General features: G+C 43.9%; 1 protein-coding gene across 2 annotated transcripts in view; it reads left to right on the forward strand.

The window, feature by feature from the left end:
• The first annotated feature begins 1,391 nt into the window (after positions 1–1,391).
• The window catches only part of ACSL3 (acyl-CoA synthetase long chain family member 3), a 61,106-nt gene continuing 45,710 nt past the window's right edge, over positions 1,392–16,787 (forward strand). The window contains exon 1 of one of the 2 annotated variants that reach the window (XM_066621222.1): positions 1,392–1,603. The gene's annotated coding sequence lies outside the window, so the exon portion shown is untranslated. Of the gene's footprint in view, positions 1,604–5,039; positions 5,099–16,787 lie in introns of those variants that run through there. The other variant, XM_066621223.1, reaches the window with a different exon arrangement.

Below are 16,787 nucleotides of genomic sequence, written 5' to 3' on the forward strand. Positions count from 1 at the left end.
TGGTATCCTTGGATGTTTGCCAAGGGCCTTCTGGGGATCCTTGAGATCACCTCTGTGCTCCCAACCTTCATGTGGAGGTTGAATGACTCTCTTGGGGCCCACCTAGGTAGAAGGGGGCCCATGAAGACTAGTTTGCCAAAGACCCTGTGAAATCTGGAGCTGGCCCTAATGATAATATTTCTTACGATGCAATGCCATCCACATTAAATGCAAAACAAGCAAGGGAAAAAAAATATATCTCTCATGTAAATTTGCATTTGCTCCTTTAAATGATCAGAAACAGCAAAGTATATAAGCTGTCTGTGCTCCATTCATGGTTTCCCAGCCTACTGGCTTAGAGAACATGTGGGGGATTACTGTTATTACATAATAAACAATAACCTGTTTAGATGGTGGGGAGGGGAAGCAGCCAGCCATACTGAGAGCACAATCCAATGTTTGTCTACTCAAAAGTAAGTCCTATTGTCTTCAGTGAGGCTTACTCTCAAGTGTACATAGGATTGCAACTTGATTTGCATAAATTACTCACTGGGCCTTAGAGTATTTATATTAAAAATATATATCACACAGGATCAGCAGCAAAGCAGGCTGCAAATTCATAGTCACACCTCAGAGAGTCAAGGGGAGCAATGACAGCACCTCACAGTTCTTTAAGGGCTCAGCCCTATGTGTCTACTCACAAGTAAGTCACATTGTGTTCCACAGAGCTTACTCTCAGGAAAGTGTCTGAGACAATAAATGGGACTATAATAAATAAGTCCCAATGTGTTCCATAGGGCTTACTCCCAGGAAAGTGTGCACAGGATTGCAACCAGAGAGCACAATCCTAGACATGTCTACTCAGAAGTAAGTCCCATTGCATTCAATGGGGCTAACTCCCAGGAAAGTGTGCACAGGATTGCAACCAGAGAACATGAGTAGACGTGTCTACTCATTAGTAAGTCCCGTTGCATTCGGGCTTACTCCCAGGAAAGTGTGCACAGGATTGCAACCAGAGGGCACAATCCTAGACGTGTCTACTCAGAAGTAAGCCCCCTTGCATTCAATGGGGCTTACTCCCAGGAAAGTGTGCATCCCCAGGCTGCAATGCAACGCACACTTTCCTGGGAGTAAGCCCCACTGACTGCAGTGGGACTGACTTCTGAGTAGACACGCCTCGAGCAGGGCTGCGAACAGTCCTGCGTTGCTTCCGGAGGCTCTTCCTGCTACGGGTCTCCTTGCGGAGAGTGACCGCGAGTAACCCCTGCACAACCTTGCGCGCTCCCTTCCCCGCCCCGCCAGCACAGCCGTTTGGCACGTCACAGACCCGGCCCCTCACGCGCCACCAGGCACGGGCCAATCAGAAGCGGCGCTCGGGGCAGACGGAACGAGGGTGTTCGGCGGCTGCGACGGGCTCCGGTGAGGTGCGCCAGCTCGCGGCTGCAGGACGGGGAGGGGGGGGCAGCGCCGTCATTGGCTCTGGCAGGCGGCCCGCCCAGCGCCGGAACGCAGGCCGGCAGCTAAGGCGCGGGGGTTCCTCGGCACGCGCGCACAGCCGCTCGCCGGCTCGCTTCCCCCAGCCACCGTCGCCGTGAGGAGCGCGTGTGCGGGGCAGAGTCAGCCGGTAGGCGGGCGAGCCGGGCAGAGAGGGGTCGGCAGCGTGGGCTGGGGGCGAAGGCTCCGCGGGCGGCGGGTCTGAGGAGAAGCAGGCCAGCCCAGGCAGGGCGGGGGTGGCTGGGGGCTGTGAGCCTCCTGGGCTGTGGAGGAAGAGGAACCTTTGCTGGGGGAGGTTCCTACAGCGCTGCAGTGGTAGGGTGGAGACCCCCCCCAAGGTGCACGTGGGGGGGGTGGGGAAGAGAAGACCCCCCAAAGTGCATATGGGGAGGAGACTGGAATGGTGGGGAGAAGACCCCCCCAGGTTGCACATGAGGGAGCTGGAATGGTGGGGTTAGAAGATCCCCCCCAAGGTGCACATGGGGAGGGGGCTGGAATGGTGGGGAGAAGACCCCCAGGTTGCACATGGCGGAGCTGGAATGGTGGGGGTAGAAGACCACCCCAAGGTGCACATGGGGAGGGGCCTGGAAGGGGGGCTGGAATGGTGGGGACAGAAGACACCCAAGGTGCACATGAGAAGGGTGGCTGGAATGGTGGGGTGAAAGTGCACATGGGGAGGGGCCTGGAATGGTGAAGACCCCCCCAAGGTGCATGTGGGGAGGGGTCTAAACAGGGGCTGGAATGGTGGGGAGGGAAAACCCCTCTCAAGGTGAACATAAGAACAGCCCCACTGGATCAGGCCATAGGCCCATCTAGTCCAGCTTCCTGTATCTCACAGCGGCCCACCAAATGCCCCAGGGAGTACACCAGATAACAAGAGACCTCATCCTGGTGCCCTCCCCTATATCTGGCATTCTGACATAACCCATTTCTAAAATCAGGAAGTTGCGCATACACATCATGGCTTGTACCCCGTAATGGATTTTTCCTCCAGAAACTTGTCCAATCCCCTTTTAAAGGCGTCTAGGCTAGACACCATCACCACATCCTGTGGCAAGGAGTTCCACAGACCGACCACACGCTGAGTAAAGAAATATTTTCTTTTGTCTGTCCTAACCCGCCCAACACTCAATTTTAGTGGATGTCCCCTGGTTCTGGTATTATGTGAGAGTGTAAAGAGCATCTCCCTATCCACTCAGTCCATCCCCTGCATAATTTTGTATGTCTCAATCATGTCCCCCCTCAGGCGTCTCTTTTCTAGGCTGAAGAGGCCCAAATGCCATAGCCTTTCCTCATAAGGAAGGTGCCCCAGCCCCGTAATCATCTTAGTCGCTCTCTTTTGCACCTTTTCCATTTTCACTATGTCTTTTTTGAGATGCGGCGACCAGAACTGGACACAATACTCCAGGTGTGGCCTTACCATAGATTTGTACAACGGCATTATAATACTAGCTGTTTTGTTCTCAATACCCTTCCTAATGATCCCAAGCATAGAATTGGCCTTCTTCACTGCCGCCGCACATTGGGTTGACGCTTTCATCGACCTGTCCACCACCACCCCAAGATCTCTCTCCTAATCTGTCACAAGACAGCTCAGAATCCATCAGCCTATATCTAAAGTTTTGATTTTTTGCCCCAATGTGCATGACTTTACACTTACTGACATTGAAGCGCATCTGCCATTTTGCTGCCCATTCTGCCAGTCTGGAGAGATCCTTCTGGAGCTCCTCACACTCACTTCTGGTCTTCACCACTCGGAAAAGTTTGGTGTCATCTGCAAACTTAGCCACTTCACTGCTCAACCCTGTCTCCAGGTCATTTATGAAGAGGTTGAAAAGCACCGGTCCCAGGACAGATCCTTGGGGCACACCACTTTTCACCTCTCTCCATTGTGAAAATTGCCCATTGACACCCACTCCCTGCTTCCTGGCCTCCAACCAGTTCTCAATCCATGAGAGGACCTGTCCTCTAATTCCCTGACTGTGGAGTTTTTTCAGTAGCCTTTGGTGAGGGACCGTGTCAAACGCCTTCTGAAAGTCCAGATATATAATGTCCATGGGTTCTCCCAAATCCACATGCCTATTGACCTTTTCAAAGAATTCTGTAAGGTTCGTGAGGCAAGACTTACCCTTACAGGAGCCATGCTGACTCTCCCTCAGCAAGGCCTGTTCATCTATGTGTTTTGAGATCCTATCTTTGATGAGGCATTCCACCATCTTACCCGGTATGGATGTTAGGCTGACTGGCCTATAGTTTCCTGGGTCCCCCCTCTTTCCCTTTTTAAAAATAGGCGTAACATTTGCTATCCTCCAATCTTCTGGCACCATGGCCGTTTTGAGGGACAAGTTGCATACCTTAGTCAAGAGATCTGCAACTTCATTCTTCCAATTCCTTAATAACCCTTGGGTGGATGCCCTCAGGGCCCGGTGACTTATTGATCTTTAATTTATCAATGAGGTCTGAAACATCTTCTCTTTTAACCTCTATCTGACTTAACTCCTTGGTCAGGAGGGGCCGTTCGGGCAGCGGTATCTGCCCGAGGTCTTCTGCCGTGAAGACAGATGCAAAGAACTCATTTAATTTCTCTGCCATCTCTAAGTCTCCTTTTATCTCCCCTTTCCCTCCCTCACCATCCAGAGGGCCAACCGCTTCTCTGGCGGGTTTCCTGCTTCTAACATATTTGAAGAAGCTTTTATTATTCCCCTTAATGTTGCTGGCCATGCGTTCCTCATAGTCTCGCTTGGCCTCCCGTATCAACTTCTTACATTTCTTTTGCTACAGTTTATGTTCCTTTTTATTCTCCTCATTAGGGCAAGACTTCCATTTACGGAAGGAAGCTTCCTTGCCCTTCACAGCCTCTAACTTGGCTGGTTAGCCATGCGGGCACCCTCCTGGATTTAGTGGAACCCTTCTTTCTTTGCGGTGTACACCTCTGCTGGGCCTCTATTACTGTTGTTTTAAGCAGCCTCCATGCACTCTGGAGAGATTGGACTCTTTTTACCCTCCCTTTCAACCTCCTTCTAACCAGCCTCCTCATTTGGGGGAAGTCTGCACATGGGGAAGGGGCTGGAATGGTGGGGAGAGAAGACCTCCCCAAGGTGTGCATGGGGAGGGGGCTGGAGGGGAACTGGAATGGTGGGGGGAGACCCCCAAGGTGCACCCCCAAGGAGGGGCTGAAATGGTGGGAAGGGAACGGGAGGGAGGGCTGCAACTTGGGCTGGCGTGGTGGGGCCTGTGGCGTGTACCAGTCCATGTGTTTTTATTCCAGGGTGATTAATCCTGAACAGTGCTGGCACAACATGGAGGAGGTAGCCTCCTCCACTTCTGCCTTGAATTAGGCTTGATTCACTCATGCATGCACTGTACTTCACTTCAGTCTTCGAGTAGTGGAACATGGAATCTGCTGCCTCCATCCTGCCAGGGTGCTAGGAAACCTTGCAGCTGCATCTTGAAATGTGGTGGTAGTCTCACTCACACATGCAAATCTCCTTTGTGCCACACAATCAGGGTAACCAGAGGTCCTCTTTTTCTAGGACACGTTTTTGGTTTTTAGCCTTGTGTCCTGGGAAAGAACTTAAATGTCCTCCTTTTCCCTGTGAGCAGGCAGCATATGGTCTTATACAAGGTATAGCTTTTAATTTAATAATAAGTAATACAGTGTTTAAATTAACTGCATGAAATCAATTTACAAGTGTTTTTAGCTTTTATTTTGTCATATCCTACATTTTTCTTGGATGTCCTACATTTTGGGGTCCTCTTTTGTGGTTATGACACCTGGTCATCTTGCATGTAGCCTTACACTTGTTTACTCAGAAGCAAGTCCCACGTAATTTAAATGGGGCTTCTTTATTGGTGGTCCTCTTTAGGGCTTCAGAACCCTAGTGTTGGAGTTCTCCTGTGGTAAAGAGGTGGGTAGTTGGGGGTAAGAGAGAACCTTTGGTTGCAGTTATCCTGTATTGCTTGTTGCTGAGTAAGCCCCTCTGAAAGCAGTAGAATTTGTTTCCAAGTAAATGTACTTTACATTGTACTGCATGAGTTACCCTTAAGCTATAGTCTACTTGCAATTAGGATAGTGAAAGGATGAGGGTTCCACTCTTTACTTAAAATACATGGGTTGCAATATAGATTCTAATCTGTATTTGTGTCTGTGGTCGTGGAGGTCATAGATACACTGATCCTGCAAGTCTGCATTTTATGATGAGATATACTGGCATCTCCAGTGGTCAGAACCACAAATGCAAATTGTATAACTTCAGTTCACCACTTGTAGAACTGTGATTATATGAGCAGACTGCAGTTGTCCTCCATCAGGTTGCAACGAAACTAGTCAAATCAGTGTGGGAGAATATATTGAATGATGTGAATTTGTATGTGATCTATGAAAGAGTAAGGAAAACATACTTTTTCACCACAGACTACAGTTCTTTGGCATGATTAGTGTGTTACGAAGAATACACGAATGTGTTTTCTCCATGCACGAGAGGGCAACTTTCAACCAGGCCCCGCTTAGCCAGTAACAGGCATGTTCATTATTAGCATGCAGCAGTGTGTATTAACACACTGTCAAAAAGTGCTGAAGTATAGTCCACTGTTTTTTAACTGTATTCTAGATGAAAGGGGAAGATGGTTAGAATTTGTTGGAACTGGCTAAGGCAGAGGATTTTGGGGCTCCAGCATACTCCCATAGCCAGAAGATGGCAGAGGAGAGAGTATAGTATAAGTTTTCCATGTGGGTGAAGTGCATGCAACTTGTTGTCACAGTCTGAATTGATCTTATAACACTTGGAACTGTGAAGTAATCGTTTTAGCCTTTTTGGTTTCTTTTTTTAGATGAAAAGAAAAGTGCAAGCAGGAAAGATCATCTGGAGCAGGGATCTCCAAACCCTGGCCCGGGGGCTAGATGCGGCCTGCAGTGAGCTGCTATCTGGCCCGTGGCCAGCCTCTTGTCCCCTGAAAGCCTTTGGCCCACTTGACTGAACATGACAGAGCTGTGCTCTGATTGCATCTGGAGGGTGTTCTGAGGGCCGAAGAGGCTGAGTGAATGAGCCCACTCATTCATTTATTCATTCATCTAACTTCCATCTCTAATTTATTTATTTACTTAAATTTTTTACTTAAATTTTTTTCCGGCCCTCAGCACTGTACCAGATATTTCATGTGACCCTCTGGCCAATAAGCTTGGAGACCCTTGATCTGGAGAATGACTGGGAGTTTGACTTTCTCAGTGTAGCTGACTCAAATATACTTGGGCTTAAAATACTGCTAGCGATTCTGAAAAGATGATACCGAGGAATGAACTTTGTATCTACAGGGCCATAGCCAGTGTGGTGATTCCTGCTTAGCTGATAAGATCTGTATGGACAATGTGGATGCCAAGTTGTTGCACAACACATGCGCTGCTTCTGTAGGTAACTTCACCTGAGTGGTGGAGTGTCAGTTCTGAGTATTCATAAATTAGATTGAAATAAAACTGAGTTAATTGGGTAGCAGCTTATAGTGCAGCTTTATCATGGTATATTCCTTCAGAAAAGTTCTTTGTGAGTATATCTCTGACTGATTTCCTTATGTTGTATTTCACTGTCAGGATATCTTTCTGGCACATTGGATAATATGATGAGTCCAGTTTGTGCCTGCTGAAATTTCTTGCAGATAGTCGTGCAGTGGTATGCGTAACACTAGTGGTACCTGAGCTACTGTCCAGTAGTACGCAAAACTGATTCTTCTTGCAAAGCTCTGCCCCTGCTGCCTGAGCTGATTTTGGCTGGAGGTTCAGCTTCTGTCTTAGGCAGGCTCTTGCTCATGTTGGCAGCACTGTAGACAATCAGCTGGTTAGCTGCCAACCAGTAAGAGCATGGACATTTCCCACCTCCTGTGCTTCCAAAGGGCCAGCCTATGGGTTGACATCACTGATATTAGTGGTACTTAAGATAAGGTCAGGAGATAGCAGTGGAGGTACATTGGGGGGCAAAGGTTGAGAAACACTTGAGATAGGTGATCAAGAGTGTTGCTGTTACTAATCGTAAAAGTGTATGAGTGAGCCTCTTAAAAACCTGATAGATTCTGAAATCATGAGATTTCAAATTCTGGTGGGTTTTAATTTTTGACTTTTTGAATAAGCTACAATTGTTTACATATGGGACTTGCCAAATGCCATAACTATAATGGCATCACATATTGCTCATTGATATCTGAAGCTGTGTTGACTAATTGGAAAAAATATTTGAAATTGGTTTCTGTGAAAACGCAACAGTGCTACAACTTTTTAGTCTGGACTGCTGGTGTGGGAGAAGATAGGACAGTATACAAAGCTGACTCGATATACATGCAAAACTTTATGCAAGCAGTATTGCTTTATGTGCTCCATGGCTTGACTAGGAAGTGTTCTACAAGTACAATCTGAGATATGCAAGGAGTATTCTTTCTGTTGAAATAAAGAGGTAGCTTCTGCTCATGTAAAGATCAGCGTAGGCAGTGGTTCCCTGCAGTGCTCTGGATATTTGGATCAATAGGAGAGGCCTCTTATAATAGTACACTGTGTGTGACACTGTATGTTTCTAGGTCCATAAGTGAATCACTAGTGGTATATTACAAATAGGTAGAGGCACTAGTTGTTGATATTTTCCTACTTCTTTACAGGAGTCCTGGCAGAGGTAATTGAATGCACAAAACTGTCCTTACTGTGAATCTGACATCAGTCCATCTCTCCTGGTATTATCTATTTTGGCAGCAGCACTCCAAACTCTCAAGCAATAGTTCTTCTCAGTCCTGCTGGGACCCTTCTTATGAGAAGTGTGTTAGAAGCGAAAGGGGGAGAATACCGGAATAATCAGTGAAAGCATCCAGCTCTTCCTATGGTAAAAGGTATCCCAACACTCAGGCTAGTTGCTATCAATAAGGGAAGGCAGGAAATGGTATTTAGGACAGAGGATAAGTAGATGGTCTCAGATGGCTGGGCAGTACATTACTCTCCAGAGTCCTGCAGGCAGTGTAGCATCCAAATTCCAACAGAGTACACTTCCACTGAACTATAGCCCCTATATAGTGGTGGATATGTAGCATCATTTCTGTACCCTCAGTGGCCTGTGGACATCTTTTGTCTTGGAAATGTTCTTCCATGCATCTCATTAATTCTTTTCTTGCCTTAATTTGTGTACAAGTTTCACACAGAACTCCAGCATCACTTCTTCATTCTGTTCAGTGGAGGGGACAATCCTAAGTGTGCATGACTTAGCATTGGACTTGTTCCCTCTGTTGATCTGAGTTGGGAAACTTTGTTTGGAAGAGTTTCATGAGCATTCTGGAGCATTTGCACCTGCAAAGGCTTTCTGATTATGGCAACTGTTCTAACAGTGCTTTTCAAGTTTTGTTCTTTCAGATAACATTCAAAACCTGCTTTTCTGTGCAGGAACCCCACTGTTGTAGAGGATTCTGGGAAGTATTTTATAACTTGCATCCATCCAGTACCAGTGGGGTGCTGGTCAGACCTATTGGGCCCTGCTACCTCCCCAAATGATCTTGCCCTGACATTACTGACCACTTTAGTGAGAAACTTCTGATGGCTTCCAGGGAATGCTGGACCCTTGGGAGAAACACAAGTTACTGCACTGTATTTGCATCCCTCAATAGGTTCACCTGTCAGAATTGGGATTGGATTTGGCTTCCTCCTGAGTGGTGGCAAATCATATGGAATGGCCCAAATTTTTTAGGACACTTTATTAATATGAAAGTGAAAGCACAAAGAATGCGTGTTAAATTGTAAAAAGTTCAGTTATTTGTGTTTATTTCTAAAATGTGCTTCACAGACATTCCTGGGTGAACATTCTGTTTATGCTGCTGTACTTTCAAGTAGTAATTGAGATTCTGTTTTAAAATTTATGTTTAAAATTTGATTCTTGTAATAGTAGGTGGTTCTTTGAATGTTCTAAAATTCTGTAGAACATAGTGTTCATTTTCAATCAGTGTTAGTTTATACAGTGTACTGTATAAATGATTAAGGAATTTTAGGCAAAATTAATAGAAAACTATTTAATCTTAATATAATGGCACATATTCTTTAAAAGGATGCATGTACTCTTAGTTTTCTGTCTCCCCATTCTCGTATAATCTGTTGTTGGGAGTGAACTGGCTTCTACCCAAAGACTTTAAAATTTTGATGCATACAGTTTTGGATTCCAACCACTTTTTCTGAAACTTATGTTCATGAAGGACCTGAGAATGATGACGTTTCTCATCATCTAACGTTTCTAACCTAACCTTCTCCTCGACATTCTAATGTTGGAAATCTTTTTTTGTATGAGAATTAGGGCACCTAATCTTTAGCTCTTGTAAGGAATAGGCAAGCAGATTTTGTCTTACCCAACCCATTCCTGCAACTTGGTCACTACTAGAGACATGTCTGGCTATCCAGAGATTGAGACTATCTTCTGTTTATCCAATTAGCCTTAGTCAACCATCAAGGGGTATTTGGTAAGAACAACACTCTAATTCTGTAGACAAAGGATATCTGTTAGGAATATACATAGTAAGGAATGTAATCTGCCTTCCTTGATGTTTGAAAGGCTTAGTAATAAAAAGTTTTCATTGTGCTTCCTAAGCACACATGATGTGAAACCTAAGCACCTTTTTTTCCTGTTCTTATTGCATGAAAGAATCCAGCAGCAGTTACAAAACAAATACAAGTCTTAAGGTTGCCTGGCATTTTACAGTAAGGGTGGTTCTTTGCTTTTCCTCTACACAGTGGCCACATCTTTATGTGTGTAAAGGCTATTGATGTTTTCAAAAATGCATGGTAAATATGTCTCCTGGAATTAAAGTTAACTAAGGATTCTGAGTAATAAGGATCCACAAATGTTCTTGTGGCATATTAGCTAAGTGTCACACTGTTACCTCTCCCCCACCTAAGCAGACACATATGCACATACTATTTTAAAGTATGTTCCCAATATTCCTCTTGGGTTCAGTAACCTGTAATCCAGGTACAGTCTGCTCCTCCCCATGTAGTGTCAAGAAGGGTTAATAGAACACATGATGTTGCTATTCTGTGAACCTCGATCCCTGTGCAATAAATCGTAGTTCTGATTTTTTTGCAACTCTCATGCAGCAAGACTTCCCTATTAAAACATTGCTTTCCATGTTCCCTTACTCTTTTCCTGTAGGCTGGTTTAAAAAAAAAAAAAATTTGCACCCACCCAAGCGTGCGGCTTCATTATTTTCATCACAGGATCCAAGAAGAACTTCATTCTGGGGTAACTGATGTTTCCACATTGTCTTCAGGGGCAACCCCAAGTAAAGTGCATTACAATACTACGATGTGAATGTAACTAATGTGTGAATAACTGAATTTAGGAAATTGTCTTCTAGATTCAGCCACAGGGAATTGGCTGCTTCTGGTACAAGGTACTCCTGGCCTTGAATGTCATCTGGACAGGTGGTGGCAACTCTGAGTCCAGAAGCTCCACTAAGCTGCATACTTGATTTTTTCAGGGAGAGTGCAGTCCCATCCAGAGTCAGATGGACACCATTAGACAGAACAGATGTATTTTCCAACATCAGAACTTCTATCTTGGCTAGATTGTTTTAGCTTGTATATCCTCATCTACTGTAGAACTGTCTCCAAATAGCAATTAACAATTTCCATTTCCTCCCTAGGATCTGATATTGGCACTCAGAGGTAGAACTGAGTATTGCTTGCATGCTGGTGACAACTTGGCCCCAAGTCCCAGTTGAGCACTACCAGCAGTTTCATATATATGTTAAAAGCATAGGAAACAAGATGAAACTCAGCACTAACCCAAGAGGAAAAGTGGAACCCCCCAATTTCACCTTCTGCAATCAATATAGGAAGTAGGATTGGAACCATTGTAAGGAACTACCTCCTACTTCAGTCCCCCCAGAAGGATTCCATGGTAAATAGTATTCAGGGCTGATGACACTCAATAGGGTTACACTGTCCCATTTGATCCCTGGTATAGATTGTTCACTAGGGTGATTAACCCTGAACTGAAAAGGAGCCAAATGTTTTACCCAGAATTTTGTGAAGTTGGAAGATCATTGCTAGTTCTAAGAATTTACTAAAAACTGGTAAATTAGTTGTTCAAATTGACTTGGTCCAAAGCGGGGTTTTGTTTTTTTTAAATTAAGAGGGTGCATTATTTCTCCTTTATGAGGTGTTAAGGTAATGCTATTCCTCAGAGGCATTTATAGCCTCTGCCACCCATTTCTCCAAGATGGATCGGGCATATTTCAGCAGCCACATTTGGCATGCATTAGACACACAGGTAGTAGATTTTACCCTCCAAGTTGTTTGTCCATATCCTTGGACAACATAACCTGAAGGGATTTATATAAACTCAACTGAGTCATGTTAGCTTTATTTACTGTATTAATTGTGAAGTCTGAATAGAAGCAGTTACTAGTGATTTTATCTGCAGAATGCTAAAAAAAATCAAACTGAATATCAATAGATTTAAGAAACAAAATGAAGTATCGCTTCTCCCAGTACATTGTGAATCTGTGGTGTGCACTAGATGTTTGTTTCAATGGCCTATAACATTAACTTGTAGTACGAAAAAATTTCATGTAAAAATAGAGAACTGATCTGTTTGACTGTTTGCTGTGATTGCCTCTGAGAAACTGTATTTTTGACTATTAGATGATAGGGACTAGCAAGCAGTGAATATCACCATTGTATGGAATCTCCTGGGGACATCTGATCAGCACTGATGTCCTTCTAAAGCAGTGTTTCCCAACATAGTGGTTGCAGCCCCCCCTCATGGCAACAAAAAACACTGCATTCCTCAAGGGGAGTAGTGACCAGCAGCAGTGGGGACAGTGGTGATGGCACTTCCATGTTCATGCCACCACCACCACCACCAAAGTAAAGGGTTTTTTGTACTTACCTGGCAAGGCTGGAGAGGCTGCAAAACCTGAGTTTTTGCCATTACTGGTAAGTGTGGAAAAACTTGCAGTGGCGGCAGCATGAACCCAAAGTGCCCTCACTGTCGAGTCTGCATCCTCATGCCAGTTCTGCAGATAATCAGTGTTTCCCTTGCCTTCCTGTAATGATTGGGAACTACTGCTCTAAAGTAAGCAGTGCTGAAACTCAAGGCCACTTGGAAGTTGCATCCTCTTTGGAAGGCTTTATCTGACCTAACCCAAATACCTGAGTAATAGCTGTAATTACTTGGGGCCAGTGAAGAAACATTTGCTCAGTTTCAGAGGGACAAACATGTTAGTCTGTCACAGACATTTGTAGTTCACATCTTTCAGGATTTAACCCCTGCATTTCATATTGACCTTAGGCCGACATTAAGACTTGCATCTAGTTGGCTACCATTGCTTACAGAATGCTGAATGAAGTAGGCTGCTTGTCTGAAGCAACATAGTTCCCACAGTTTTTCCTGACATTCTACCTATGTGACCTGTTTGCCACAGGTAGTTTTTTTTGTCATAGAGCTGCAGTAATGGGGAAAGTTGCAGTGGTTCGTTTCCTATCTAATGAAACTGATGGTAAGGATGTTATTGACTGTTCACATGCTGAAGACTACTTACAAGTGGCGAAAATGAAAAGTAAATGCTTAATTTGAGTAGCATTTGATATTGTTATTGTCTGCAAATCTAATTTATTTTAACACAATGTCTATTGAAGAGTAAAGCAAATATGTAAAAGCCCACTGTTGCCTTCTTAAAGTGTGTATGCTCATTTTTGTTTTATGGAGACTTCCACAAAAACAGAAACCTATTCAGGTTACTGCTGGGTCCGGTAAACAGTCATTGACTGATGCTCTACTGTTGGACCACAAATGTGTGCAATTCTATTCAGCCTTACTTAGAAAGCAGTCCCACTGTGTTTAGTGGGGTTTACACCCAGGCAAGTTAGAGCTGTAGATCTCTTGCTGTGTACTAATAAAGCTTCAAATAATGCAGTAGCCCTTATCTGCTGTATTTAAACCTTTGCCTTGAGTTCGGATACAAAGATATACTCATTAAGATATCTTCCCCATGGCACCCACTATCTTATTAGTACAATTTGATTGCTCCCATATATCCTATTTGTAAGGATAAGCTTGAGGGAATAGAAAACATGCTGTAAGGTGGTTTTGATTGCATTAATTGTAGAGATCCTGTCCACAACATTCCCTCACCTTGATGTGCAGTTCAGTTACTAAAACAGATTGGGAAATGGATGTAATTAAATTCTGAACTTTGCTTACTTACGTGGCATGACTTTATAGTGCCCCTTGGCCAGGGTGACCAGATGCAATGGAGGACACAGTACCTATATTTTTAACTTTTGTAGAGAAGAGGGGATTTGGGCGGGTGCAGCTTTTTAAACTCTTCCATGTTGAGCTGCACCTGACAGAATTCCCTCTTCTCTTCCAAAGTTAAAGATATAGGCACTGTGACCTCCATTGCATCTGGTCACCCTGTCCTTGCCAGCTATAAAAGTTGGGGTGCTTGTCATCAACTTAAATTGCTTTCACTCTGTGAAAGGTCTGCTGAGAGCCTAAGATTCTAAACACCATATACAAGCTAGGTAAAGGCTGAAAGAGTGGATGGTGACTGGAGGCAGCCTGCAGCTTGTCTTGGAATGTGTTGCGCTTACCCTGGAAGGAGGGAGGGGACTTCCTTATTCCAGGGCTGAACTTGCAAGGAGGCTGGACGCCTGCTGGCTTAGCGCACGTGGAAGAGCTGCTTCTTTTGTCTGGGTCACTGGTGGGGGGAAGCAGAGGGAAAGGATGCGCGTCACAAAGCGGATTTTCTGTTTCCAAGGCAACTGTTCCTCCTCCTTAGCATCCTTTGACTGCCGAACTAAAGAAAGTAAATGGTGGTGAGATCTGCCTAGGGCATTGATCAGGTAGGCTGGGGGAGGAGCATGACGAAGGCTGCCTGCCCACCCAGGGGTTCGCAGGTGAGGTTGCCTCTAAGCCGGGAGAAGCAGCTGTAAGACGCTCTCCTCCGTCATCCAGGAAAACGCCTATCAGCGCGTCACTTGGTCCTTTCCCTCCGTCCATCTCGTGTTGTTCTCCAGGCGGCAGCATCTCTGCTCTGCAGAATTGGAGCGAGTGGGCTCTGCTTGACTACTCTGTGGGAAACGAACGCTAGAGGGCGGTCGCTTCCCACGTGAATGAAGCTCAGTTCTACAAGCGAAAAGCGCAGTCTTGCTGGTTTTGAGAATGATTTAAAGCAGTGGTTCTCAAACTTTTAGCACTGGGACCCACTTTTTGGAATGTGAATCTGTTGGGAAGTGTTGTCATGACATCATCAAGCAGGAAAATTTTTTAATAATCCTAGCCTGCAATCTTTGCCCAGTAGTAAGCCCCATTGGCTATCATTGTTAAAAGAATATACATAGTAGCTTGTTAAAAGAACAGGTCTGTAACATTTCCCCAAATGCAGTCACATACCATGGTAGCATCAAGTCTAACATATTAAATAAAAAAATTGAAATGAATGGGGACCCACTTGAAATTGGCTTGCGACCCACCTAGTGGGTCCTGACACACAGTTTGAGAAATACTGACTTAAAGCCTTATTCTGTTGAATACAGTAGTATTGCAGCGGGTAAAACAAAAGTGTGGATCTGACTAATATGGAAGCAGTAAAGTTCTTAAAACACACAGGAGACTTCCCCTACTTTGTATGGTACCACTTCCCAGTTTTTACTGCTGTGGTCCTGTTTTCCTCTTAATATAATCTCAGTTCAAATCAATTACTTCTCCAAGAAATGAATGATGCCAGTGGAGAGTATGATTTGAGTTGAACTTTTGACTTTTCCATACACTTGCTATTTTGCTGTTGATTACAAACAGTACAGTTCTATGCAAGTTTACTCAAAAGTAAGCCCCACCATCTTTAATGGGCATTACAGACTTTCCTGGCAATGTTGGAGGGCAGCTGTAGGTTGTGTTTCTATGCACGCTTGGTAATAAGCCCCCTTTGAACTCACTGAGACTTACTTTTGGGTAAACATGCTAGAATTGCATTGTAAATATAGGAAAAGTGGATGCAGTAACTAGAACTTGTATGTGGGTGCTGTAAACCAGTGCTGTGTTTCCGGATTTTATAGCTGCTTGAGAACCAAACCAAATTTTCTGGAAGTGGGTTCAAAGCAAGTTTGTTTGCTAGTTAGCTGTAGTGACTGATTTCTGTTTTGCCAAAATAGTCTTATTGTTGTGGTTTGTTTTATAGCAGAATTCCTGACATTCTTTTTGCATGCAAATAATACACAAATGCAAATATTTAGTAGATAGTACAATAAACAGTATGTATTGGGTCAACAGTTGAATAAAAACAGCAAATTCCTGAATGGACTAGACTGGTTATAATGCATTTAGATTTCTGTCCTGTGCAACAATTTATCCTGCAGCCTCATTTAGTTGAGCCTCTCAGCAGCTTTGAGCTACGTCAGGTAGAACTTGGTCATTAATTTATCATTGTAGTTCTCATACAATAGTTACCAGATATGAAATGTCTAGTTTGGGTGATAACATATCATTTATAAAGTGACCCAAAAGTGATTTATTTACTAACTGATGAATTGCGTTTCTGTTAAGGATATTAGTAAAGCACAGCGAATAGCTCCTTTTTGTTTAGCTTTAAAAGAGAAATACCATATTTGCATCTTAATTTTAATATGACCCTTTCAATATTTATATAGCATTTTGTATTTTGTTGGAATTATATTTAGCTGGAGCTGCAGTTACTCTTTTCATTGTTTCAGAACAAGCATTTGAAACAAATAACCTTTAAATATTAAATGCCCTAACTGGGAGAAAGTTAGATAAAAATTCAATAAGATTTTAATAAACATTTCACTCTGCCCTTCCTTGAAGAAGCTTAAGGGCAGTGTACATGATTCTCAGTTTCCTTTTTACCCTCTCAACAACCCTGTCATGTATATGAGGCTGTGAGATAGCAACTGCTCAAGGTTACCAAGGTGTGTTTGGGCTGAATGGGGATTTGAACCTCTGGTTCGATGCTTCTAGCCACTATTTCTCTTAGGACTGCATAATATTGAGTTAAAGTTTAAGGGACACAATCTAGAGATTTGTAGCCCAATCTTGAGTATGTTTATCTGCAAATAAGTACCACTAAGCATTCCTCAGGTTGTAGGCTAAAGTGTTATGTATATGTCTTTGGAAATAAGTCCCAGTGACTTATAGTAAGACTTCATTAAGAAAAAAATGTGCATAAGATTAGTCTGTAAGGTACACTCAGGGCTGCCAGTCTCTAATCCTAAATGTATTTTTAAATTTTTATTGAATTCAATGGTACTTGCATTTTTAAGAAAATGTGTTTAGGATTGAGCTTCA

This window comes from Tiliqua scincoides, chromosome 3 (assembly GCF_035046505.1).
Source record: "Tiliqua scincoides isolate rTilSci1 chromosome 3, rTilSci1.hap2, whole genome shotgun sequence".
Lineage (NCBI taxonomy): Eukaryota > Metazoa > Chordata > Lepidosauria > Squamata > Scincidae > Tiliqua > Tiliqua scincoides.